Consider the following 26,933-nt stretch of genomic DNA (forward strand, 5'->3'; position numbering starts at 1 on the left):
CCCACCAAAGAAAAATTTTTTTCCACAACTTGCAAAGCATCACAAGTATGCACCCACACAAGAGCACAAGCTGCTAAGAGTTTCTGAATATAATAATGTAAAATTATAATTCAAATTACCAAATGCACAAATAGCAAGGAAGCTGAAAGGGGGTTGATTCCCCCACCAATAACCTAGACCACCTAGATATCCGAAAATTTGTACAATGCGTACACACCGAGCAAAGCTGAAGTGAAGGATGCAATTCCTACAGCAAGTAAATAGCTACAGTCTGGATGTCACATCTGCATGTTCATACATGAAGCATTAGTCTTCTTGTCCTCCAGGCTAGAAGTCTTCTGGACAGAAGTGTCTGTTGCAGCCCTTCTTCCTACCCCTCAGATATGATAAGAAAGAACACATGTACTACTCTGTCAGTCTAATTATTTAATCCCCAATCAATACTGAGAGCAGCAAGGGAAAGGTAAATTCACATGTAGAAGCATAATAATCAAAAGAAGCATTACTTTCTAGCAATATTTATTCTCTGGGAAGTGTCTGTTCCCCCCTTCCTAAAAATGTAACTAGTTAATACAAACTCCCCCCAAAATCAAACTGAGATGCTCTAGTTAAACAAGGATTAAACCTATGAAAGTTAACACCTGCCCTCTGCCTGACAGTCAAACTGCCTTTAAAACTGATCATATCTCATTGAGGTCAATGCTGGGTGAGTGAGAAGTTTTGGCTTTCAAACCAGAGTTCCAAATAAAAACTATGAAAATCCTACTACGATGACAAAAAGAAATAAGCAGTGGATTCTTGATATTTATTCAAAAAATAAACCTACAGCTGGTTGTAACAAAAACGTAACAGACTTGGTTTAAAAGGCAAGACAGGGATTTTCACAAACCGTAAGAGGAAAGAACGGAAAAAGAGGCATGGAAAATGCCGCTACCTACTGGAGGTGATATAATTCATGGTTCTAAGCTTACAAAGCAGTGGCCATTTAAACTATCATTAAAAAGCAAACAAAAAACTCACCAAAACAATTAACATCTGGGAACATTCTCTTCTAAGCTTTCGTATAGAAGATTGCAATCTTGATGAAATTAAGGTTTTGGACATCCAACTTCAAAGCAAAAGAAAAGGGACACTGGAATATGTAAGTCTTGAACAGCAAAAGGTTCATATACCATGTTGCATCAACACCAAAAGGAAGGTGAATCCATTTGTACACCTCACACCACCTTAGAGCAAAATCCATGATGTATCTTCCCTTTCTTAAGAATATATTAAAAGGCTGAAAATAAAGAAAACACTAAACAGTCAAAAAGCAGGGAAGTTACCATAACAAGGACCAGGGTTGAGTCTGTGTACATACTTTTAACTGATCTGGCAAAAAGGGAGGTTGCAGACTTTATGATGCTTTCCATTATTCCAGATAGTTAAAATTAAAGCAAACTTCAAAGAGTTGTAGAAGATCTGATAATATCGAATGATTGATTTTCGTTTGTAATTTTATTGTCCTCTGTCGACAAGTACAAAGTAACATACTCATAGGGAAAAACAACCCTAGCTATAAATACACAATGATGAGTCTAAACAAGGCATTACTACTTACGAAAAAGATTTTGAGATTATTGCAAGCCAACAGTTCAACTCCCAGCAGCAAGAAGTCAGAGAAAATCTCAGAAGGTATTAGAAACAGAACACAGAACAAACAGGGAACATTCTGCTGTGATGCACGCTGCACGTAATTCTAGCTGCTCCACCTCAAAAAGGGGAGAACTAGAAATGGTACGGAGAGGAATGACAACTAGGGAGCATGTTTAAACCAAATGAAACTATTTTTCTCACATCAACCCATCATGCACACAGAAAATGCAGGTAAACTGCATGGAACTTGCTGCTGTGGAACACTGTGAAAGCCACGGATATAAATGAGTTCAAAAAGGCAGCAACAAATTCACCTATAAATAGTTTGATGTTGCTATTCACAGTGCAATAGCCCAAATGTAGCTTCCATCTCAGGCAGCGGCTAAGCAAGCGTCTGTCAGAAATTCACTGTTAATATTTTAGCAGCTGACAGAATTCACCCATTTCCTACGCCATTCAGTCAGCTGCTGCTGCTGGCCACTGATAAAGGCAAGATGCTGGATTAGATGGACATTTGGTCCAGCACAGTATGTTAGTTCTAACATTTAATCACATTGAGCAGCTATACCAGTGTATGTCTTGGGTTGTTTTGGAGGTTGGTTCTTCCGGTAAATAAACCAGGCTATAATTCAAGCATGTAATGTTAAAAGCAGAAATTGTAACTTCTGAAGCAGAAATCAAACTAGTTTGTGCTTATTGTGTAATATAATGCAACACTGAGAGACATGATCAAATATTCAAGGGTGTGGCGGGGGTTGTTTTTACATAACCCATCAGACTGCTGAAAAATTCTCCTGTAAGCCCCTCACTAATCCAGATGTCAACCCAAGAAGACTCAGGCAGTTAGTCTCTCCTAACTAAGAAAGGCCCATAAAGTTGGAAAGTAGCACTAAACATAAGCCATGGATGTTTGCTGGAAAAACTACCAAGACCCATTTAAGATTGGCAACAATTTGGCTTCCTCCCAGCTGACCAGAGGAAAGATCTCTTGAACCAGTGGATTCAAAGGGAACACGTAGATGAATGTCTGACTCCTCCCAAAGAAAACTGAACTTTCCAATGCCATCAGGTCCTGTCTGACCCTGGAACAGTACTGGATGCTCTCCTTTTTAGTAAGGAAGTCTAGCTGAAGAAGCACTACTGTTGCAGAAAATGCATAACCTCAAGCTGAGGCCCAGGACAAACATTGAACAGAATTTTGCTAGGAAGTACTGTTAATCCTGCTAGAAAGCACTGCCTAAACAATTTGGTGAATGTCTGCCTTCTCATCACTGTCAGCTTCCTTCTCTTCTGACAGATGAGCTTTTGAAGATAGCCAAGCTGAAAGCCATGTAGGATAAACAAGCAGGTCTCAATCTGTGAGAAACACAGAAGTTTCATTTTCTAGAGCCCAAATTATAACAGGTCTGGAAAACAAAGCAAGTGTCCAGTATACACCACCTTTCAGTATTGCTGCAGACAGTAAGATGAAGATGGATGTACCCAATAAGCTTATCATCCTTATCAGGAACAAGCAAGTATCAAGGATAAAAATGTATTAAAAAGAGCAGAAGCTTTGTGATCAGTTTTCATGAGACACAGACATTACCTCAATAAAATTATTGCTCAGCTATACTGGTGAGAAGGCTGACCACGATCCAGTTTATATGAGAAACCTCTTAAGTCGCACAAAAAGACAACAAAATAAGAATTTCAGGCTGCGCTACATTTTGTTTTCATTTCACATAGGGGGTAGTATGATTTTTTTATTTGAATAACCTTCTGCTTACAGAATCACACAGGTTGGTTTGGGGTTCTTTTGTTTTGTTTTGAGAGGGGGGATTGTTATCTAGGCCAGGAACAGCATTGAAATTGGTCCTGCTGAAAGAAAACAGCAACATAATGCCCTTGTCATCCTAAAGATCATTTGTGCAGACTACACCGGCAACAAATAGCACTACAAACTAACAATTCAAAGAAATTGGCACTCTTATTTGTAGTTGAGAACTTCAGATTTACTAGATGTTTTCTCACTCTATGCTGTCATAGGCTGAATGTTTCAGGTTGAATTTGTTGGTATCCCCAAGAGAACCGCAGGAAGATTTAATCATAACATGTGTGTACCAAGTTTATTCATACTTCACTGCTTCTGCTGATCATCCATGGGGCAACACTTCACTCTTCTCCATCCCATCAGTAAAGCCATCACAGATGCATAACTTGTCTTCCAGATACTTAAGTTAGAAAGTTTTCTTCTGAAGTGCCCCATCTTTCACTGCGAACAAATTCTAGTACAAAGCAAGGTATAAAAGAGCTCTAAAGCAGTACCAAGAAACCTCTCAAATCTCATTCACATTTTTTGCTTACAACAGAAAACAAATGCTTATCCTCTTGCTCTCCTCTTAAGTTCAAGGGGAGTTTCTGCAATCTCCCATGTCTGCTGATACTTCTTCAACTATTGCACAGGAAAACTCAGTTGATTCTGATATATTCCAAAATACTGGCAATGATTTTGATGCATCATTTTCTCTTCTCACACATTAGGCTGTGTGGAGGCAGTGGAAGAAGTGTACAACTGTATGGATGTCTCTAGATTTATGCTCATTTGCCAGTAATTCCAAGCCATTGGTCTTAGTGGTGATGCAGGCTGACCCTGCCGGTGCAATACAGTTCTCACATTGGTTTACTTCACATTTCCATGACGTTTGCATACAAAGCATAACTGCTTCCTTTGGCAACACGGAGAACAAGAATTGAAAGCCTTCCCTCCGAAAAACACAGTGCCAGCCAACACTACCTCTTTGGATCCCAGGCCTTTAATGCCAAGGCAATATACCTGAGAATTATTTTAGAAACATCATTTCATTAAGCAGTGGTGATGTAAGTGGGACTAGCTGCACATGAACAGGAAAAGCATGCCAATCACTAAATTGTTAACACAGGAAGTTACTCCAGGAATTTTCATTACGCCCTTCTATAAATCAAGAGATCACCAAAACCAGAGTTCTACTTCACAGAAGTCACATCGTAGAGTACGAGACACGGTACTTACTGAAGCTGCCTTGCATTTGGCCTTGAAGCCGTCTCCACAGTTACCGAGTTGAGATGTCACAACATAAAAACACTTCAGTATAGAGACTGTACTGAACCAGCTTACTGCCAAAAGTCAACCCCAGGCTTATGCAGAACCAGAGTCTCAAAACATGAACAACTCTAACGTTTCATTAGAGGGGCATATGCCAAAGTTCCTGAGCTCCACAAATACCCCAAAACACCAGCAGACACCACAAGCAGTGTCATTATGGGTTGTAACTGGAGATAGTCCAGAAAAACAGACACACATTTAAAAGATCACAATTCAATATCCCACCAGAACCCAAGAGCCTAACGCCATGGGTAGTCACAGAATCAATCACATGGAGTTCTAAACATCAGACTCACACTTGTAAGTGAGCTATTTACAGTAGACATCAAGGCATAAAACAAAAAGGGAGCCATACCTTTCATGTTTGCATTGGAATATAGTGTCCTTATTAAGCAGCACTAAAATAGTTAGTGGAAGCAACGCTGGACCCAGCCAACGGGGACAGATGCAGAAATTTGGGTATTGCTGACTCTGCTGATTTTCCACTTGGAAAAGGCATTTGTCCAAATTAACAGAACAAGATATCAGTCCCCAAACAGTACTCACATTGGAGGACTGGAGAATTCTGCTCACATAAGCTGTACACAGAATAGTTTTAACAAGTGGTTAAGACCTCAGCACTGATGACACTAGTTACCCAGTGTTAATTTTGCTGTGCATTGAACCATTCCATGCAACTAGCTATATTAATTCCTTTGTACCAGACTCAGAAAATGATACAGAACAGTGATATTATGCAGTAAAGTTACTGGAACCTCATTCACACATTAGTCATAGACAAAGTACATTCTGGAGATGTTTCGGCTTTGTAAATGTAAGCACTAACCTTAACTCTGACCCTCTGGATACATTTAGGATGTGTGCCCATGTAACAGTATCTGTAAAAACATAATCATGCCTACACAGTAATATGCAATTTCTTGCATTAATTATAGTATAACACAAGGGAGCTAGAAAGGTGGACAAAAAAAAATTCACCACCACCATCTTTCTTCTATGTTTTTTTCAGGTTCTGCAGAACTTAACTCAGGACTGTTTCTTGGCACCAGTGCTTACCTATGCAACTCAGATTTCACTGGATTTCAAAATCACATTTATTGATCATTATCTCCCCGATGCATCAGAATGTCTCCCATCCCCATCCAAACCTCTATGTTTCCTCCAACCCATGATAACCTAATAAAAAAATATACCCAAAACTTCAAAAAGAAAGTACCCTATTTATTTTGTACAACTAGTTTTACAAGAATCTTACCTCCTTTGGGGCAAACACTACTTATTTGTACACCACCCATACTTAATCAGTAAATCGTTTTTAGGCTCATTTTTGTTTACAACATAGCAACATTCAGAACTTGAAGGAAGCAGGCAGTTTACTGGATTAAACACACAAGTGAGGGCCTCAGTTCCTAGCTTAAGCTCTTCAATAAATTTACTGCAACGCAGAATAAATCAGTTTCTCTCTGCCTCAGTTTCTAATCTGAAACAAGGGAATAATACTACTTACCAGACTGACCTGTTATCTTTCAAGTGGAGCAGATTCTCAAATAATAACAGGCACACCTATACTCAAGTGAATAAACTATGCTGATTCACAACAGCAGATTGCCTGGGCCAAATTCCATGCAGTATTAACAAGTCAACAGGAAGCACTCCAAAATTATTACACTGATGTGCTCTGATCTTCCTTCCCCTACATTCCAGTCAGCTGGCACTCTCACTGCTCCCTGTGAATATATAGGCACAGGTATCAACCTCAAATTCTGTCTTCCCTCCCCCTTTTATTGTATTCTCCCTCCTTACCCCTTAAAAACCTTTTTTTTTCCCCTTCCTTCTCCTCAAAAGCATACAAATGGGAACTGTAGCATCTGGAGAATGGTATTTGTAGCTGGGGTAGTCACACTCAGTGTGGGAGTACTGATGGTAGTCACTAATCTGAAAGGAAAAATTCAAGTAACCATACACTTAATAGAAGTTCCTTTCTTCTCAAAACCATGATTATTCAATACAAGTAGAAAGATTTACATGCTATATCACATAAACATAACACCGAATCACTGTGCCAATCTAACATGGAATCGTGTAAGTATGCAATTAGCGTTTAAAAGAAGAAAAGCTGAGTGCAAGACTGCTGTACGATGAAAGTAGACTTCAGCTACAAAAAAAACCCAAGAGTCCAAAACATTTTTACTCACACTGATTGCCATGGATTTTTAACCGATTGTTTACTTAAACTAGGAAGACTAAACTGTAGAATTATCCATTTTTAGTGGCTAACATAACCAGCTGAAAGGTAATACCATTTTCAACTTTTACAGTGCTGATAGAGAGTGAGAGAGTATTGTGGCGCATGGTATGATCACGCTTTCTAAACAAAAGGATCAGCAGTTTGAAGGAGGCTGCTGGTGGCAGTCAATTTTCTCTCTCCCTCAAATTATATTTATTCCCAAGGAGCCAGGACCTATCCCCAGGTGCTTCACCCAGAAAAGAAGGCAGTAATGTGCTGCTAAGGGACACTCCTCTTTCATGTCCACTCACACCAACATCACCACAACCTTCACCAGCTCTCCTGGGACCTACTGATTCCACACACACAACAGTCCCGCTCCAACATTGTCCTAGGAGATGGAGTTAGCCACCACATGGCAAGAAGGCTTCCCTTCACAGCAGAGACTTAAGATGAGACAAAACGGTGCAGGGCACTAAACTACTACATATGCCACAATAGTTTCAAGACCAACACCCGCAATAATAAGTTTACAATCACAGCACTGCTGTAGTATCAGCGTAGTGCCCATCGTTACGGTAACTTCTTCGCAAAGTTACTCTTTAAACAAATTCTGTTGTCTAAAAATTAATGCCCAGATTTTTAACAGTCCTATTGCTGTGCCAGAAAAGATGTTTGAACACATCTCTCCACACACACACAGAGAAATTCTCATGCACTCCTCTCATCACCTCATCTTTACATATTCCCCTCCCTGCTGTTTCAAGGATGGCTTTTTTTTTTTTCTTTCCCTTTTAAACTGCCTTTGAGAAAAATCCCAGCTCCTCTCAATTTAGACTCTGGTTATTACACAGTAGAGGGGAAAAAAAGCCATATGAGGACCAGAAACTTACATGAAAGTGAAGCCCATATGAGTCTTACTGCCTACTGGACTACCAAAGACCACAGCATGGAAAGCAATGTAGAAAAAAAAAATCTAATCATAACACAATGGAGGTTTCATAGCGGAAGGCTTAATATGTACCCTGCATATGTGGGAAAGTGGCAAAAATCATGGAAAAAAAAGCATGCAGCTGGTATTTACCACCTTTCCCATATTATGCAAGAGTTTCTGAAGAAGCTGCAGGAGTTTCTGATATACCCAAGAGAAAAATATGGGCATGTCTCATATATAGTACTTTCTACATACAAACAAACAGGGATTTAACAGATACTTGTTCCCTTCCTTAGTTTACGTTTTCAAAAGCCTTAGAGTAAGACAGCTTAAATACATGATGATGAAATCATCCATTATATTAACAATATATTCTGCATAAAGAAAAATCAGCATTTTTGGACAAAACCAATCACAGGCAGAGAAGTGTAGATTAAGCTAGAAAACGGAAACCAGAAAGAAGGTCCCGAGTTTTGAGGAATCATACCTGTTTATCTCGCATCAGGAAGGAGCAAACCTAAGGTCAGTATTTTTGCTCATGCAACTTTGTAGCAATGACAATGCCAGTGCAAAACAACAACTTAGGTACTGGTATTCACACAATCATAGACCTATGCTGAACTAATCAACTCTGCAGCTGAGAAGATGCTGTTACTACAGTGAGGAACTAACCTGGAGCATGCATTTAACAGGCCAACAACATCAGGTTTTGACTGACTGCAAAAAACTGCAGCTCATCATCACAGGAAAAAACATTTGATTAAATTAAATACTGCACAATCTATTAAGAGTTCTGCATCAACAGCCAGGCATCCAAATATAATTCCTGCAAGAAGTAAGGTGGGAGAAGACACTGCAAGTTTTAAGCCAAGAAGAAATTGCCATACAGGGATGAGAATTATGTGAACAGGGGAGACATCCACATTTACTTCAGAGCACAAAACTCAAAGGAAAAGTAGAGCTAGTGAAATATGCCAAAATGCAGGTGGGAAACAGAAACTAAGTCTCCGATTCTGAAACGGGTTCCATGGTGACAAATCCACCAATTTCAGCAAGATTCTCCGAGAATGCAAAATAAGGGGTATGGTATGGTAGGATTCCTCCTTGGGAGGAGAATTGCAGTTGACTCAAGGACAGGTACCTGGTGTTCAGAAACAGTGCAAACCCTGCTAGTGCTTCCCAATTTATTCCTGACCAGAATGTACTCTCTGAAAGGGTAATAAGGGAAGCTCAGGTAGCCACATCCTTTCCATTTGGGGTCACTGACAAGAGCATCCTTAATACAGCAAATTCATACTACACACAACAATAGATTTACATGATAAAGATGCTTATCAGAGACAATTGCTGCAAGCTAAGCAGCAGTGAAACAGTAAGGTATGTGGAGCTCCAGCTAGATGCAAATTAGCAAAAAGCTTCATTATTAGTAATGTAGGCCATTGTAGTCCTTCTATAAAGTTATGAAAAAGGTTTGTTAGTTGGGGGGAGGGGTGTGCTGTTTTTTTGTTGGGGTTTTGTTCATTTGTTTTGTTTTTTAACTCATCACAAGTCAGGTTATTCACATTTCAGACTGAACATCTCAATTTGGGCAGTTTTGTCACACTGGCAAGAAGGAAGAGACAGACAAAAAGTATTCCTTGGATACAGGAAGGACTAATTTCTGGCTTTCATGTAAAATTTTGTCGTGTTAGCAATTAAGCAAAAGCCCTGAATAAATAGATTCCAAGTTCTTACAAAGCATTACAGGAGCTCAATATTATCCACTTTTTAAAGGAACAGCAAAGACACTAGAAGATGAAGTACCTGGTACGAGATCCCCCAAGGGCCAGCAGCAGCATCTTAAACAGACACCAGATTCTTCAAACTTTGTCAAGTACTTCAGCCCTGCAAAATCCACTTAAAACTACCTTTTTTGGGGAAAAGAATGAAATCCTGGTACTCTCGATTCAACTGGGAAGCTTCCCATCGACTTGAGCAGGGCCAGGATTTCCTCATAGATCAGGGCACATTTGCTTTTATGAGATAAGAAATACTTACAGAAGAGTTTTTCGTTACAACTATGCATCAAACCCTTTTGTACATCCCTGTTACCCATGTTCCTTATCTAGAATACCCTGATACAGCAGCATTACAAAGGGCACTATCGCAGGCTCTCTACAGAGGGTAAAACATCCTTGAAGGACAAGATACATCATCACTCCACTACACAGAGATTTATTTATCTTGGTTTCTTCTCCTGCCTGTTGTGTAGGCCTAATCAGCCAATGAAAGGGAATGTCATCCTTGCACGGCAACAACGACAGCCTTTCTAATCATGTCAATATACTAATAGTAACTATTTCAGCTAATCATGTGTCCTGTCAGCAATTTGCTCCACATGGGCTGCGAAGGGGCTGGGAACACTTAAAGAAAACTATTACTAACTGTTGACAAACTCTATTACAGTTACAGCATATGTAAGGTTTTAGATGAACCTCCGTATAGATTTACCTTTTTTTATCAGTTTTAAACAGAAGTGTCAGCAATGTACAGTGTGTACAATGCATCAGTGCTGACAAAATACACTCCCTGCCTCAAAGAAGCTATTACCACCCAAATATCGTATCTGTCATATTTATAATCTGTACAGGTGAAGGAGAGAGCAACTTTTTGTTGGTTTGGGGTTTCTTTTTCCCCCCACAACTATGAAGCAAATATGAACTCTAGATTTATACTGAGTGGAATTTCCAGACACTCACTAAAAGAACAATTTTGCCACACAGACCTAGATATAAGCTAATTACAGTGAATACAAAGAAGCTGCTTTCCAGCATTAGAAATTTGGAGGTCTTGATCCTACTACTACTTATAAAGGTTCCAATTTTAGGCATTCAGATATTCTCTTTGACTTCTGCAGGACTTAAAAGTAAAATACACATGACTTTTTACAAGACTGGAGCTCTAATTAATTTCCTCAAAAACATCAAAAAAGTTTATTTCATATTGTTTGGTACTTAAATATAAACCTTTTTTATTATTATCTCACGCAAACTGAGGAACAAAGAAATTGACTGGGATCAGTTAAAGTTAATTTTTAAGTGAGCAAACACTTAAGACAACTGCAGTACCCAAAACATGGCACATGAGACTACAGCGAATACTAAATTTGCTACTGGCCTAACAACTGAAATCAAATTAACGTCCACGTTCACTTTAGCAAATCCCACTGAACATTATTAGTTAACGTCTTGTGTGAAAATACATAATTCTCAGATATAAAAAAAATAAGCATTCTGAAAGTTACTACTCCCCTACCCCTACTCCAGAAACACTTCACCGCTTCGATGCGAGTCCAGGCGTAGTGGTCAGGGCTCAAACACACCGACCAAACACCACCAGATGCGCTCTGCTTCTGGTGGAACCTGCCAAGACCCGAGTTTGAGACCCTGCGTCTCCTTGGTAACCAGTGATGACGTCATTAACCCCCCCCAGCAGGAACACGAACCACCTCCCCTGCTCTGCTGCGCAAGGCAGCTACGTCATCGCTCGACCTCAGGAAACAGAGCGGTGAGATCTCAGCAGGTAAAAAGCTGTCCAAATCCCCTTTCGCTTTGACAGAATTCCACTGTGACGGTTGGGCAGCAGTTCGAAAGGAGAACATGGCAGCCACGTTGCCAGTAACGGAAGCCTCCTTCTGCCAAATGCTTCCATCCATAACGTTGCCTTGAAAGATTAAAAATTTCCAGAATACCAAGCAGGAGACTTGCAGTCACAGATGAAGCAACGTATTAGTGCAATTATTAATATATTCTTTGTACAAAAACACACAGGCAGTTGGAGGACTTCTTTCATCGACTGCTCTTCCCTAAACATACTACCCAACTATAAACTGTCTTCGACTAGTAAATAAAAATACATGCTGCTGCACAGTAATAGTGGCACAGGTTTAAGCTGACCAACTGAGAACTGCATAAGCTATCAACGACTTGGTTTCTAGAACGTTACAGCATCTTTCACTTGTCACCCCGAATCTCCAACTTCTGCTCATGAAAACTACAGGCCCCAGGATGCATTAGTATATCGCAATCCAGGCAGGCTATTCAGATAAAAACACAGCACTGCACACTGGGGCCTGTAGTTTCCACGAGCCACATTCTTACTGAAGATGAAACCAGATGTAGGCCATATTGCACACTTCCACGGGCCAGCAAACAACATACAGACACCGTACAGGGAGATCGCTGCTAGTAATCATCAGGTAAGCTGGATTGATATCCAGTTCTCAAATGTCAAAGTTAAGAGGACAAAGATTTCAGTAAAAATAAACATCAGCTAACCAGTAATTCCCAAAGAATAATCAGCAGTTTAGCTACTTTTAAACATGCAGAATGGGCCGCAGCTTTTTAATATCTTTACTATAAAGTGCAGTAAGATTCCCCTCCCCCCCTGGCCCAAGACTGCTACATTTATTAACATTAAAGAGTGCTCTTCTGAGTATCAATAGAAAAAGTATGTTTGGCGAGGGTCATATTCTCCCTGTCCAGAATTTAGTAATCTGGAAACAAATTACTCTCTTCCTCCATTTCTACAACATACTGAAGCAGGATCTTGCGCCTCTTCCAAAAAGAAGCAGAGCTTAGCTGAAAATTAAATAGCTGTATCTCAGCGTAGGCCTCAGAGAAGAATACGCTGTACTTCAGTTCAGTAAAGGGAAGGGCAGCTCCCCCTACCAGTCTGTTCTAAGAAGGTTTTAATCGAGGAAGGAAACAACCAGGGATCAAAAAGAATAGGTCCTCCTTTCTTTTCCCTCCCTTTTCCCCGAGCTCTGGATTATTATTATTAAAAAACAATAATAGGCATATATCATTCCATCTAAGCACTTATGTTTCACTAGTCCTTGCAGAACAAGACAGTCTTTGCAGCATTTCCAGGCTAGCAGGTAGCACCCGCAAAACACGCAGAAGAAAAAGGACCAAGACTCTGACCCAAGAGAAAGACAGCGTCCCGTTGCAACAGAAAAACAAACGGTGACACTTCAGTCACCTGAAAGTCATTCTGATGCACTTCCCTATAGAGGCAAGAGGCCTCAGGAGCATCTAAAGGTTTTGTCAATACAGCAATACTGTCCATAGGCCAAAGACAGCTGTTGCCATAGTTACTATCAGCCAGCTTATCAGAAAATAATTATTGCAATTACTCAGAAGTTTTGTTAAAACAATTTAAGGCTTCAATAGGATACCACTTGATCTCTTCAATTAACTGTTTACAGCTACGCTGCCTTCGGGATCCACATAGTTAACGACGCTAGGATCTACAGGGCTGGAGGGGAACAAGGAAAGGAATCAATGTTCCTTCTCCCTTTTGTACTGACAGCTTGTATTTCACAGGCAGAAACAACGAAACCGAACCAACCGTAGAGTTCTCTCGCAGGCCTGGAGACCGAGTCCAAGCACAGGCCATCTTAGAGTCACAGGCTCAAACGTGCCCTCGTTTGTTTTAACCATTCACACATCCGCAGTCCCATTCAAGAAACACACCGGCTACATTTTCAAAACATATTTCTAATTACACATGCAATGGTAGAGTCCCTCAGTTAAGAGGCAAGCAACACAATTTCTGTAGCAAGTGAACTTGGTAAGATTCCCTTTTGTCCTACAAGCACCGTACTGTCAGGTAGAAGGGCAGAATCTGGAAAACACACATTTTAAGAAATCTGACATTAAAATAAAAGCTGTGTGAACACAGCTACAACACAGCTCGCATTAAGCAGAGCCTCACTCCTTATGTACTATCTATAAATGCATTCCCACCAGTACTAACAAACATCAGGCTAGGGCGGGGGGGGGGGGGGGGGGGGGAATGTAGTATTGGGGGGGGTCAGGGAGGAGGTTCTGATGTGGGGTTTTTTTAAAGTATGCTTTGAGCATACAATCTCTAATCAAAGAGTGTGTGTTTGCAGTGACAACGAACAAGAAACCTCAGGTAAAAGGGCACGAATAACAGGTCAAACCATCCAGGCAAAGAGCTTTTAAGACACAGGGTACTTGATAATACCAACAGAGACATTAAAATGATATAAGCAGTAAAACTGAAAATAAATGCTGCAGAGAAGCCTGCATCAAGTAGTGCATTCTTTCCTCAAAAGCCTGGCATGATCAAAGTATTAAAACAAAAGATTCTTTGGTAAAGTTGGGGCTTTGTTAGGGCAGTAGGCATGGCAATCCTCTCAGACCGAAGGAAGGGACCTTTCGGAACTTTCTACAGCTTTAAAAATTATTTTAAGGACAGATGATCCTAATTATAAAGCCTGATTGTCACACGGGCGCATTTTTCCTCAGCATGAAGTACATTTTTAAAAACTCTTTCGATTTTTGTACATTTTATAGCCTTTCAATACCTACACTTGCCACTTTGTTTTTATGAGGTTTTGACATAACAAAAGCAGAGTCAAACACACTTAAAATCATACTTTACCAATTTTAATCCAGTGAGGAACCTGGTAAAGTCCAGGAGCCATAAATTATTTAAAACTTGTAAGAGAAACACAGGGCACCTTTTTTTTTTTTTTTAATGAGACTGTATTTGCAATAAAAAAAGAAAGGAAAATAAGAAAATACAAAGTTCCCCCTCCCCAAATGTAAATAAACTTCTTTTTTGCCTGCATAATGCATATCCCTACTACCAGCACAAGCCAGACACTGGCTTTGTGCTATACTGAACATGAAATATTAATGCAAGATACCTATAAAAACTATCCTTCAGTTCACCCTCTATTTACAGGGTACAGAAGTAAATATCTTGCCCCTTGCATTCAGCAGACATCTCAAAACCCTTCTCTGTGCAGTGCCCCACCTTTCCAGTATATGGTTTGTTCCTAAATAACCTTTGTGCAGTTAAAATACATCAGAAACAGGATGTGAGCTGCTTTCTGGCACAGAGTAATTGAACAAGGGCAATTCACGAACGTACAGGAGCCAGGCCTTTTGTGGAGTCTTACACTTCTAGTATACAGCTACGCATGTGACTGCACAGTTGTGAGTATAAAGGGTGAAGGGGACAGCGAAGAAATACTATTAGAAGCTTACTAATAGGTTTTTAGCACTGCCCCTTCTACACCAGGAGCCTCTCCTGAAGGCTGGTCTGCTTTACAGCTCACATCACCATGTGATGGCCCTCCAAAAAGCAAAGCCCTATCACACTATGAAGTTCTTTCTGGAAGATTTTAAACAAGCAAAAACAACAAACAACAAACCCGAAACAATAGTAAAAAGGTTAAGTCACCAACATGTGTTTCTCACATGACGTTCATCTTGAGTTTCTGGTACCTGCACAAAATGCCCATAACATATGAAATAAGATAGTCCATCAAGGTTCCTACAAACTGGTATTGAAACGAAAGAGAAATCTCCGTTGTAAATGATTTCCAGTAGTATCAATTCATCTGACTGAACAAAGTTCTTCACAGCTCCGAGAATAAGTATAAAGGAACTGAACAACTACGATGTGCTCAAAGGCAATTATGACCATTATAAACAAACTGCATGAACAACCCAAGTGATAGCTAGACTCATTATTCAAGCTTTCCAACTGCACACAGAATTTCACAACTTTCTAAGGAGCCATTAAAACACACTTTATTTAAAAAAAAAAAAGCATGAAAACTGTCTCCTTTGTACAGATCCAGTCCAAGGAATTTTTTTTTTTAAAATTATTATTTCTACAGTAAAGTTTAACAGACACACACAAAACCTCATCTCTAAAAAGATAAGTGAAGTTGGAGTAAGAACTATTTAGGCCCCATACTCAAAACACAGCTGAAGCTGAATGGCCTAGGGTGAAGAGAGATCTTTACAAAACCTAAACTGAAAGCAGTGATCTTACTGCTGAGGCTGGAAAACACAACAGCATTTTTCCTCTGAGGAACGCAAGTTTCAGTTTCCTACTTTTGCTTTATTTAAGTTCTTTGAAGGAAAGTTTGTATTTTCATTCCCTAAAAGAAGAAAACCACTTTCAAATGCCTTCCACCTCACAACAAATCCAGTTCAGGATGCACATAGAGAAGAGCAAAGATTTTTACCTGAAAGCTTTTAATCTTACAACGACTAATGGTAAAATAATTATCAATAACAAAATACTCCTTAACACGATATTTTGAATTATACACCACGTCAGCTTTGTTAACTGAAAAAATCACTAAAACCCATAATGGGACCCACTCCACGTTTCTTGTCGCTCAGGTCGGTACGGCTGAAAACTGGGGGTATGACATAGTTGACATCCAGCTGGTGGTAAGTACTCGGTGACCAAGCACCCACCTTCTGCTGGACAACGGGTCTCTTAAGACCTTGAAGTGATACTCTACACATGCTACTACGCAACATGAAATCAATGGATAAAGAGGTTGCTTCATACTCCCTCTGTATCTGCTCAAACTTCTAGCTGATGTAACCACCATAAAATAATCCAATTTCTCTACCACAGTAAGGCTGAAAGGTTTAAAAACATGCAAGAAGCACTGCATCTATTTTTTTTAAATACAGTTTTAACATTTCATTTACTGAGCTACAGAATTCCTTTTTCTAGAAAATAGTAATAAAAAATGCCCCCAAAGAACCAGTTTCATTTAGCTATTGTGAAACATGCCCAGATATAAGTAAAATCCCCAAAGCCTGTGATCTTTCTACTAAAGTGTGGTAATTAACTTCTCCAACTAATATGGGTAGTTATGCACATTTTTTTTGTTTCTTTCCTTCTCTTAAGATCCTGTTCTTACTAGTAATTTAATATCACTATTTAAATATAAACTGTAAAGTTACAGTACACGCAATCACTAACAAGCTTAATATAAAAGTTTTAGCATTACACATTAACCGGGTAGAAGTCATGAATTTTAGATTTTGAGGGTTTGTATGGGTTTTTTCCCAAGGCTTTGAAAAGCATGTTATTTTCTTCACAAATTAAGCCCCGAAATAAGCCTCTTTTCGTCAAAGTTAAACATTCCCCCGCTATGCAGCGTATCCAGCCTCACCAGCTAGCTCCGGGCAAGCACAGGAAAGCCAGAGGAAGCTGACTTACAAAACTGAAACTAAGCAGGTGTCTTCATTGTTTGAAGTGAGCACAATGGGGGAAAGAAAAAAAAAGTCAACAGACAAACAAAATCCGTTTTATTTCTGATAGCTGAAAATCTACAGCTAAGCAAAAAAACCCGTACCTATCTGTTTATATGACTGTACAGGAGTATCTGTCCTTTAACCCGGTAACAAGCAACAGTGTATCTAGTTAAGAAACTTCACTGGCCCAAAGGAGCCTACTACCCCTTAATAGAGCCTTGCCATTAGTGAGTGCATGTCCCCACCTGATTTTTTTCCATGCTCAGACCTACCGTACATCACAGTACACAACTTTCTCGTGACACGCAAGTTATTACCCCCAGTGGGACCTTTTTACATGCAGTCTCCACAGTGAACAAAAGTTCATTGTCAAGCTCAGTGCTTGGGCCCAAACAAACATCCAGGGGGTAGGAGGGGGAGACAGAGGGGAAGTGCCCCTATCCACAATTATAAGATTTGCAGGCAATCACCGTTACTTACAATTAAAAAGTGGGAACAGGTGTAGCAGATATCATACTTTGATAGCTGAACAAAGAATATTACAGCACGTGACTGAAATGTGATGACATTTGTTCACCAATCGAAAACAAAAGCCACTCTCCAATGGCACTCTTTCCTCCACCCCCAAGAATTAGGAACTTGGAAATCTCTCCATATTGAAACACATCTGTTCATAGCCTCATTTTTTGACACTTGAGAAGAAGTTGAATGAAGAGCTCCATGCATTAATCCAATAAGAATTCACCTAAAAACCTCGGCGTACAATCCTGCCAGCACCCACCAAACTGCAGAGGTGGTTGGGGGGAAAAGCTCTACCGACAGCGAAGCTCGGAATAATACAGAAAAGAAAAAAACAAAACACACGCCACCACCAAAAAAAAAAAAAAAATATCCCGCAGGAAGGCAAGTGAAGAAAGGAGCATACACAAGAGGACTAGACCAAATGGCAGAGTCCCACATAGAGCCCCACTCCGCCTACGCAGACGCAGGAGGGAGGGAAAAAATAAAAATAAAGAAGTAGCCGTCCCCAATGCCGGCAGCTGTGCCGGAGCAGGAGTGGGAAACCCCGGCGGCGCCCCGGCCCCGAGCTCCGTACCTGTGCGGGAAGGGCAGCCCCAGGGCGAGGGGGGCAGGCCCGGCTCCAGAATAACAAGTTGCAGAAGAAACGGAATTTTCCCGGCGCTGCTCGGGCCACAAAGACGAATGAAAGGAAGGAGGAGGGAAGAAGGAGAGAGGAGAGGAGAGAAAAAAAAAAAAAAAAAAAAAAAAACCAAGACCGCAGCAGCGGCTTTACTACGAATTATCCATCACCGAAAGCGGCATCATTTCCCAGATAATAATAAAACTTCCCCGACAGCATCGCGGCGAAGGACCCGACCGAGAGAAAAGGGCCTGGAAATAATCATCCTGAAGGAAACCGGAGGGGAGGGGATAAGCCTCCCTCCCCCACCCCATCCCCAGTGCAATGTGTCATCTCCTTCCCCTGCTCCTCCCCCCAACCCCAATGTGTCACCTCCTCCTTTTACCCCAAGTGTCACCCTCCTCCACCTCTCCCGCTCCCGCTCGCAAACTTCTGCGGGCGCCCGCCGGGGAGGCCGGGGGAAAGGAGTTGGGGGGGGGGGGGGGTGCCGCGCCGGCGCCCCGGGACGCTCCGCTCTTCTCCCCCCCCCCCCACCACCACCCCGAGGGAGGGGCCGGGGGCCGCGGCGAAGTTGCTGCTCCTCATCGCCAAGTTGGCCGGAGAGAGTGCGGGGCGAGACACCCACCCCCCCCCCCCCCAACGCCGCCGCCATCCCGCGGCGCCCCCAGCCCCGCGGCGGCGGGGGGGCACGGGGGGGGGGGGGGGGGGGGAGGAAGGGGGGAGGAGGAGGAAGGGGGGGGGGGACGGCGCCCGGGGGGGGCAGGGAGGAAGAGGAGGAGGAGGAGGAGGAGGAGGCGAATCCGAAAGGTGGGATACTACACCCTGCTGGCGGCGGCGGTGCTGCTGCGGGCCGGCCGGGGTCCCCCTGGCAGGACCTCTCTGTGAGGGGGAGGACTCTTCTTCATAGGGGGAGGGTGCCGGCGCCGCCGCTCCTCCGGGCCTCCCTGTCCCCCTCTTCTGGGCGCCTCTCTCTCTCTCCTCCTCTCACTTTCTTTAAGCTAAGCGGGGAGTGGAAGATGGTAGGTTGCTCCCTTCTCCTCCTCCTCCTCCTCCTCTTCGCTCGCTCTCGCCTCTGTGGGGTCCTTTTCCTTCCCCCTCTCCGCGGGGGGCTCCTCCTGCGGCGGGGAGGAGGGGGCGGGCGGGGAGAGAGGCACGAAGCCGGAGAGGCGCAGGAGGAGAGAAACTGTGACACAAAAACAAGCCGAGAAGCTGAACTCTTCTTCAATCCCATTCACCCGGCCCGGCCGCAGCACCGCTCGCCGGGATCCCTCCGCCGCCGGCCTCCCTGCCTGCCTGCCTGCCTGCCTGCGGCGCGCTCCCGACACGCCGCCGCGCGCGCCCCCGCCCGCCCCGGCCCGGCCCGGCCCGCCGCCGGAGACCCGCGGGGGAAGGGAAGGGGGGGCCGGGGGGGGGGGGGGGAGCCCGGACCGACGGGCCCACGCCCACGTCCGTCCCCCCCCACACACACACCCCACCCCACTCCGCCCCCCACCGCCGCGACGGCGGCGGGGCGCCGCCGGCCGAGCCCGGGCCGGGAAGAGGCGGGAGTGAGGGGAGAGGACTAGGAGGGGAGGGGGGGGGGGGGGGGAAGCCGGGAGGGCGGGCTCGGCGGCTTCTCCTGAGGGGGGACTACTTGACGTGTCGGTGCGGCGAATTTATTTCCCTTTGCCTAAGGAACGGGCTGTGCTGCGGCCCCCATTGCCTAGGGAAAAAGCCCGGATGTAAAGTGAGTGAAACTAAAGTAGAGTGAAGTAGGGCACCAAACTCTGCCGGAGCGGCGCCGCCGGCCGCGGCGGCGGGGGGCACCGGGCGGACGCACCGCACCCGCCCCGCCGCCACCGGACGGGGGGCAGGGGGTGGGGGGGTCGCGGATTTGGGGGGGCAGGGGGGGGGGCAGGCTTGGCCAGCACTCGCGCCCCCCCCCCCCCCCCCCCCAGCTTTCACACACACACACACACACACACCCCGCTTTACCTCTGCCCCCCCCTCCCGCCGCCTACCCCTCCCCCCTCCCGGCCGTCCGGCGCGCGGGGCTCGGCGGGGGCGGCGCGCGGGCGCGCGCGGGGCCGCGCGCAGGAAGCTGGGGCGGGCGGGAGGAGCCGCCGCCGCCGCCGCCGCCGCCGCCGCTGCTGCTGCTGCCGCTGCCGCCGCCGCGCGCGCACGGGGCCCCGCCGCGAGGGGCTCCGCACAGGAAGTTGATGCAACAGGGCCGCGGGGGGGGGGGCGCGGCGGCCGCGGCGAGGCGGGAGCGGGCTGGGGAGGAGGAGGAGGAGGAGGAGGAGGAGGAGGAGGAGGAGGAGGAGGGGGGAGGAAGAGCCTCATCCTCATCCTCATGCAAGGGGCTTTGCTGATGCACCACGGCGGGGTGCGCGGCCGGGCGGCCCGGGCCCGCGCCCAGGAAGAGCCGCCCTCCCTTTCCCTTTCCCCTTCCCCTTCCCCTCCCCGGCGCATCGCCGGCCCTGCCATGTTATTCGCAGAAATAGCGCACCCGCTCGCCGTGCGGCCGGGGAGGGGTTTCCCTCCTCCTTCCTCCTTCTCCTCCTCCTCCTCTCCGCCGCTTTTCCGCCTTGCCGTTCGTGCAATGGGGTTTGCTTATTTATTTATTAACTTACTACTCCAGCGCCGGGGGATGCTGCCATTTGCTTTCGTGCGAGCAGCGGGGGGGTAGAGGGGGGGGACGGCAGCGCATCAGCTTTCCCTGCCTTTCTCTTTTTTTTTTCTTTTTTTTTTTTTTTTTTTTTTTCCCGTCCCCCTTTTCCTAATTCCCCTCCCGAAAGGAAAAAAAAAAAAAAAAAAAAAATCGCGGCGAGTCAGAAAGTTACGGTGAAGTTACATATCACGAATCTGAACGTTTTCTGCGGTCGACGTGAAAGGCAAATAAACGTGAATTCGACTTTGGGGGGGGGGGGGGGCTGCTAACAACAGGGTCAAGATCTTGCAAGGCTCCTGGCTTACTCAGACCCACGGGCGTTTCTGGGTCCGCGTGGAAAGGCAGCTCGGGACCGTGTGTCCCCCCCCCCAGTACCCAGCCACAGCACAATGGGCTGCTGGGGGCTGCCCAAAGAGCCGCCCGGTGCGGGATCGGCTCTTATCTGCGATAAACTAAGCTTAAGTTATAGACATAGCGTCCACACCCCCCCCCACACCCGCGCGTCTGCGGCTTCTGAAAGTCTCCAGAGTCTCAGAAATACTTAAAACCTCGCCTTTACATCGGAGCCACCATTGCTAGAGCAGTGGGACGTGTTCTGGACGCTGCGGGATTTGCCTGAGCTCTCAGAGAAAGCCGGGGTTTGATGCAATGCAAAACCGATTTTTTTTTTAATAGCCTCTCGCATCACTTTATTTCTTCAAAATGTTCGCAAGTTGGGAAGAAAAGTAAGTGTTTGCATTATCTCTGCAGATGCTTCAGGAAACCACGATGAACTCATTATTATGTTGTGAAACTAAATCCATAAAGCAGTCATGATGAGTAACTCAGGGACTCGTCGTAATTGGGCAGTAATGCACAGTTTTATCATCTGGAGGATTCTGGTGTGCTCAACGTGAGCGGGGATTTACAGCAAGGTTCCCTCTCAACTGTCAAAAAATTGGGCTACCAAGCCATTGTTTATTTAATTGCTGTTAATTTTCCACTTCTTTTCCATCAGTTGGTTGCCAAGTTCTGTGTGATTTAATTGTGAACTTCACAACATTTGGTGCCTTTCTTAAAGCTGTAGCTCCTGGACTCATACAATTATGCAAGAAAGTCGGGTTTATTTTTTTTTAATTAAGTTTCTAGCCTGTGGGTTTGTAGATATGAGCTTGAAGACACAAACCTTAAAGGCACAAAAAGGAAAAGGTACGAAGCAAATAGAGTCATCCAAAAATGCCTTTTTTTTTTTTTTTAAATGTCACATTGTTCAGCTTTTTCTTTTTGAGGCAATCTCTCCTACCTCCCCCCCCCCTTTTTTTTTCTCTTTCTCTCTCTTTTTTTTTTTTTTTTTTTTTGCAAGCAGGGTATTATTCTGAACAGCAGGTTTGATGGAGTACTAAAAAAATAAAACCACAGAAAATATCAGGGTGCTGATCAAATACAAATAATTACTGATAGGTGCACAGTTCATGGATTAAGAGGTAAGGTCACGTGCATGGGACTACCAAAAAATCTAAATCTACCAAAAAATCTACCGCCATCGCAGTACCTTTTCTAACGTGTCCAACTGTGACAAGAAGTGTTACGGTTAGTGTAATAAAAATATGACACAATTTTTAATAAATGTGTATTTGCTTTTTATACTTCTTTCTACTTGACTTCTACAGCCACTCGGTAGATAAAGCAGTATCAGGACGAGGTCAATTACTGTCAGATCTGCACCTTAGTTTACTGCGATTTCTCCTGGAGCTGGGGCACCGTCCAGCCCTGTCCCTCCTCTCACCCCTCCAGTTTCGAGTCCGTAACCAATTTTTAAAACCCCCTGAAAATCCCAGCCACGATACTCAAACTTTTCCACCTCCATGTAAACTTTTGCTACCAGCAGTTCAAGCCATGGAGGCTGAGTGTTAGAACCCAGGCATCAGCCTGGATTTTAATTTTACCTTCGCTTAGGGTTTGCAGCAGGAAGAGGAGTCAGCTTGCTCTGGAAACAATCACACTGGAGTTGCTTTTGTCCTTCAGAGTTTTTGACAGAGGCACCAGAAAAATAAATACCGAGTAAAGCCTGTTTATTTCACTGGTTTTTTATCTTTCTGGTTAACAAGCAAGTTAAAAGAAGCTAGAACCAGTGATTAAGCGTTATTAGAGATTCGGCATGTTTATTCTGCTGAGGAGTCAATACGCTCAGTTTGACTAAAGTTTGTTTTAGAGATGAACTTTGGACAAAGTTCAGAGAAAAAAAATAATCATTAGCTGTTACCGTAGACGTGCAAAGAAATTTTACGTGGTTTGTCTTAGAACTCGGACCACGATGGGAATCTTGTGATGCCGGTTATATTCAGTGCGTGTTACTCACCGTGATCTTCGGCTCACAGCCGGGGAGAGTGGCTCAGACCATTTTAGACCCTGAACTCTGCAGTTTAAGCCACAGATGCTGATTATCACAGACATGCTGAAAGTTTTTCCTTTAAAAGCAGTGCCCATGCACTACTCCTTTGTTCAGACTCGCGATGATGAAGAGGAGTGCTCCCAGCCTCCATGCTACTTAGCAAAAAAAGCACACCTCCATAGGTGTATGTGTAGCATTCACCTTCTAGTAGCATTAGAAGTGGTTTCATGTACGAAATTGGAAGCAACGGTACCATCAGATGCACAGCTAAATCCTTGAATAAACGGGCTGGTTTTGTTTGTTGGCTTCATACAGAGATATCTAGCACGCTTTCCTTGCAGTGAAAGGAAATCTTGCTAGAAGCCCTCCTTTGCTTTCTGAGTCTTTGTGCACAAAATTGCCCTCCGCACCTCTGCCTCCAAATGTGGTGTTCGTGCTGCTCATCAAAAGTCATAGTTCGGTTTGTCCGGATTTTCCACTTTCTGCTTGATCACATCACCCCGGATTCTCACCCAGTCCCCTTTGCCAAGTTTATTTCCTAAGAGCACTTACAACTGCAAGGAAAATCCAAAGCCTTTCCAAAGTTAGTGGAAAACTCACAAAAATCAACAGGTTTTTGGTGAGAACTTGCAAGCGGCTGCTGGGTGACCTTTCTCATTGAATGTTATTCCACTGGTTTGGGTGAATTTCAGACAAAGATGCACAGTCCATGTAAAGTATTAATGCAGGGGCATCTTAAAAGTAATCAATTGTCATTACGGATAATTATTGTACTAAGTGTTCAAAATAATAACAAGTTACATCATAACGTGCTAGCTTTGCTATAGCCAGCCCATCTTACAGTGCTGTTTGCCGAGAACACTTAGAGCAAAATCCGAGAAGGTGTTAGTTAACATGCAGAAACAGTCTTGTGGCAACTCATGTTAAAAGGAATTAGCAGCAAGCGCAAAGGCTCCTAAACTACAGGTCACAGATCAAGCTGACAGCAGAGTAGCCACATAGCACTTTCTCTTCCCCTGGTTTTCAGCAACGAAACTGCCTTAAAAAATAAACCAAGAGTTAGTTACTTGCCTATTGCTGTTTTTCGCTGTGCTTTTGGCAGGGGTGCTAGATGGCTGCAAATAAGAGGGGAGATAGCCTGTGCAGTCGTGCTTAAAAGAGAAAGCCGTAAGACCGTTTCGGGCAAGACATACCCCAGCCTAAGGAAACGGTCGGGAACCTGCCTGGTTTTCGCATCGGTGTTTGAACACAGGGTTATCTCTCCAGCAGGATCCAGGCAAAGAGCTCCTTCTACAAGCAAATACCTTCCTCTTCCCAGGGTCAGGGAAGGATAGGGCATCGCTCCCTTCCAGACGATAAGGGAAATTAGGCAGACAGTTTAGACCACCGGTTGGGGCCAGAGTCTGAAAACAAGACGCACGCGAGACACTCGCCATTAAGAATATCAGCCTAAGTACAAACTGCGCAGCAGAACGCAACCACCTCCGACTTCAGCCATGGATTATTACCTTCCACAGGAGCTCCTGCTTACAGCAGCCCGTGAAGCGGACCCCTGCTTACCCTGGCCCATCCGAAAGGACTTGCTCACTCGGCAGCTGCCGGTCGGTCCAGCCGGGAGCGGTGCAGCCGCACATCTTGTTCTCCTGATGCTCTGCCTGGGAGGCAGCGGTTTTGCCTGGGTGAGCTAAAAATGGCCGTAGGAGTGCATTGCCTGGGATCTATGTTCCAGGAAAGGTAATTCAGCCTTCGGGCTGCCCTGTTCCTTTTGCAAAATTCATGTTCTCCAGGCTGCCCCCAGCAGCAGAGCCAGGGAGGGCCTGTCAGCACAGCAGAGCATCGTGTCTGTAGTGGGATTTCGCCGGGGATGCGAGCTCTGCCGAGGTTAGCCTTGAGAGGATGACTCCGTCTTGCTTTCTCTTTCCCCTGATCACTTAACTCTTTTGCTTTCCGGAGAGACTGGCTATTTCATACAGAAGGTGGAGGACTGTAGCTCAGAGGGGGGAGCCTGGCCGGTCTCACCAGAGAGCAGGGGGTCCTGTGAGGACCCACCATCGTCTCGTACCCGCCAGCAGCTCCCAGAGCTCTTCTTCCTTGGCTCCCCTCTCAGGGTTTCAGTCGTGTTAAGGTTTTTCGGTATGTAAAGTCAGCAAGGTTGGCGGCTTCTTATCTGATCTGAGCTCCAGCAAAATGCTGGCTATTTCAACCAGTAGTTCTGTATCGGATCGGCAGTTTGGGGAGGCCAGAGTGTATCTTACCCTTCACAAGCCGTTGCTCTCTGCTTCTAGAGGTGCGTCTGCTTTCAGTGAGTCTGGTGGTCTGGCCGCTTCCAGACTGAAGGAAGATCTGAGCAGCGATACTGTCTCTGGGAATCAAGAGGAATGGGTTTTCTTGCCCTTTTTTTGGGTCTTTTCTCTTTAAGTAGATGTGAGCAGTCATAAAGGGGACATTGCTCATGGCTCTCAGGTGGCTGGCCAGGCTGACTAAGCACGCTTACAGATCCCGTACACTGTTTAGAATCACAATGAGCTAGAAATTGCGTGCCAAGATGCGAACGGTCCAGGGAACAGTTTCTCATTTTTAAGCCAGCAGTATGAAGTAACCTAGGAGCAATTGCAGTTCCATTATCAGGTAAAAGAAGCTCTTTTGGGCTCATTGCCCTTTTTGTTAAACAACCTAATGCCCCCTAATTCAGGTTGATTTGTTGTAACTTGGTCACCTCGCTACATTTTTCAGCTGGAGATTGTTGGCCCACTAGTGATTAGGGATATCTAGTCTCCATCCAAATACCCTTTTCCAGATGCCTTCAGCAAAATTCTCCCACTTATTTTTGAGGAGCTTGGAGGTGAGCAAGTTTAGTAGAATTAGAAAGCTGTGGATGGAAATGAAGCCGCTGAGTAAGTTTTCAAGGACCCACTGAAAGGAAATGGCAACTTTTGTAATGGAGCATTTCAGTGTGTCACTAACCTGATAAGCAAATAGAAGTGCAGAGTGGTAAACCAAGGGCACAAGCCACAGACCATGACAGCAACTACCAGGTTGTAACGCAGGCATATAGACATCTGAATGGGTAGACCTCCCACACGCACAGAAACCAGGGATTGCAGCAAACAGCGTCCACAAAAAAATGTCCATTCCTATAAATGGTACACCACCAGTAGAAAGAACGTCATGTCTTTTTAGTTCTTTTAGGTGTTAATGGTCATTTTGGCACCTCGTAGGGGAGATGTGATAAAGCAGAGCCTCCCCCGAGGAACATACAATGTAAAAGGTCACTACAGGGGAGAGGCGAGGAACCCAAGGTGCCTTGGGAAAACTAGGTGATGCTGATAATTTCAGGATGTTAAGTACTTCAGATATAAATACCGATTGTGGTTTTCAAAAACATTTGCAGAAATTTGGCCCCTAAATCCTTCCATATCACTAGATACATAAAGAGCCTGGGGTTTGAGTGGATGGAGCACCTAAAAAGCAATTCAGTTCTCTTCAAGTATTTCACTAGGCATATATCCGAGCTGCCGGTTTGGGGCTGCCAGCTTGGGACTACCAGCTGAGCAGCATCCTCTCTTACAGAATGATGTAGCAAGAAGAATATCAGTGTTTGAGAGCAGTGCAGAAGCAGTAAGCTTTGGGGAGTATTAAACTACTGGAATCCCATGTGTTAATACATGTTGTCCTGACTTCACTGTGCTGAAAAGTATTCCAGCGTAGGCACGGGGACAGGGGAGGGAAGAGGAGCCGTGAAACAACTGTTACGAAGGAGGG

At 44.4% G+C, this 26,933-nt stretch overlaps 1 protein-coding gene and 1 long non-coding RNA gene across 12 annotated transcripts in view; one reads left to right on the plus strand and one right to left on the minus strand.

Moving 5' to 3' along the window:
• The window catches only part of PHF21A (PHD finger protein 21A), a 136,247-nt gene extending 116,783 nt beyond the window's left edge, over positions 1 to 19,464 (minus strand). For 7 of the 11 annotated variants that reach the window (XM_049825070.1, XM_049825073.1, XM_049825069.1 and 4 more), the window contains exon 1: positions 18,972 to 19,464. The gene's annotated coding sequence lies outside the window, so the exon portion shown is untranslated. Of the gene's footprint in view, positions 1 to 217; positions 814 to 1,020; positions 13,687 to 17,489; positions 18,608 to 18,971 lie in introns of those variants that run through there. The other 4 variants (XM_049825066.1, XM_049825064.1, XM_049825063.1 and 1 more) reach the window with 4 other exon arrangements.
• A 329-nt stretch (positions 19,465 to 19,793) lies between these two features.
• LOC126049288 (uncharacterized) lies at positions 19,794 to 22,137 on the plus strand. Its single transcript, XR_007509148.1, has 2 exons — positions 19,794 to 19,876; positions 21,551 to 22,137. It is a non-coding gene; the product is annotated as an uncharacterized LOC126049288 (long non-coding RNA).
• Positions 22,138 to 26,933: the final 4,796 nt, after the last annotated feature.

Source organism: Accipiter gentilis, chromosome 22, assembly GCF_929443795.1.
Source record: "Accipiter gentilis chromosome 22, bAccGen1.1, whole genome shotgun sequence".
Taxonomy (NCBI): Eukaryota; Metazoa; Chordata; class Aves; order Accipitriformes; family Accipitridae; genus Astur; species Astur gentilis.